We start from the raw sequence: 1,655 nt of genomic DNA on the forward strand, positions 1-1,655 counted from the left end.
CTGGCATGTGGTGCTGGAGGATTGAACTGAGGTCCCTGTGCTTTGCCAAGCTTGTTTCAAGTAGGTGCTTTAGACCACTGAGCCATCTCTCCAGCCCGAGGAGTTTTTCATATATTTATTCGCTTCTTTAATTTCGTCCTCTGAGAAGTGTGTGTTCATCTTGGATGCCCATTTCTGGATTGGGTCTTTAAATTTAGGGGCCCTAATGTTCTTTAGTTCTTTATAAATTCTAGAGAGCAGACCTTTGTCTGAGTGCTTATTAAGATTTTTTCAAAGTTTGTGGATTGTCTTTTCACTTTGTTGGCAATTTCTTTTTTTTTTTTGCAGAACCGGGGATTGAACTCAGGCCCTTGCGCTTGCCAGGGAAGCGCTTATTCCACTGAGCCATCCTCTTGGCCCGGCAATTTCTTTTGATGTGCAAAAACTTCTCAATAAGAGGTGGTCCCAGTTGTTAATTCTTTCAAGTATTCCATCCCCTGCCAAAAAAAAAGTATTTCCCGTGCGATTTGATTTTTGTTCATGAACTCTTTGCCTAATCCTATGTCTTTAAGAGATCCTCCTACTTTCTATTCTAGGAGATTTAGTGTTTTTATTTTAATGTTCAGTTCTTTAATCCATTTTGACTTTAGTACACAGTGATAGATCTGGGTCAAGTTTTGGTTTTTGGCATGTAGAGTGCCAATTTTTCCAGCACCATTTGTTAAAGAGACTATCTTTCTTCCAGTAAGCGTGTTCGGCCCCTTTGTCGAAGATGAGGTGGCTGAGTGTGTTCCTAGAAGCCTCTGCATCTTCTAATCTATTCCATTGATTCTCAGGTCTATTTTGTTGCCAGTACCATGCTGATTTTTACTACAGTAGTTTTGTAGTATAATTTCAAGTCAGGAAGGCATTATTTTTAAAATGGAAGAGTACAAAATAAATTCCACAAGAACTCTGCCTTAGTCTTCCCTTATGGCTTTAGGAACAAACAAAAGGCAATAGTGCCATCAGACAAGACAGTGAAACAAATACAGCAGGTGATTTTATGTTAAATTAAAGAGACATTTTAGGGCCAGGTAGATGGCTCAGTGGAATAAGCACTTCCCTGGCAAGTGCAAGGGCTTGAGTTCAATCCCCGGTTCCGGGAAGAAAAAAAAAAAAAAAAAAGACATTTTAAAAATATGTAAATGGAAATATGGTTAAATGTCACACTACTGGTGATATCAGATCAGTTAAACCCTTTGAGAAGCAATTTTTTTTTTTCCTTTTCTTTTCTTTCCTGGCAGAACCGGGGGTTGAACTCAGGCCCTTGTGCTTACAGGGCAAGCCATTATTCTACTGGGCTATCTCCCCAGCCCCAGTTAAATCCTTTGAAGAGCATAAGCAATAAGAACCTCTTGAGTTAGTGTTTGTATTTTGGCTTTTTTAAGACAGGGTCTCACTATGTGATTCAGGATGGCTTTGAATTTACTATGAAGCCCAGGCTGGCCTGGAACTCAGCAATCCTGCTTCAGCTTCCCAAGTGTTGGGACTATAGGCATGCACCACCATGCCCGGCCACCTCTTGAATTGGTAATCTCATAAATGAGCATTTTATTTTATTTTAAAATTTTTTTTATTTATGTGTGTGTGTGTGTGTGTGTGGCCATCTCAGCCCACCAGGGGGCAGGGCTGGC

This window comes from Octodon degus, unplaced genomic scaffold (genome assembly GCF_000260255.1).
Source record: "Octodon degus isolate 3935 unplaced genomic scaffold, OctDeg1.0 scaffold00008, whole genome shotgun sequence".
Taxonomy (NCBI): Eukaryota; Metazoa; Chordata; class Mammalia; order Rodentia; family Octodontidae; genus Octodon; species Octodon degus.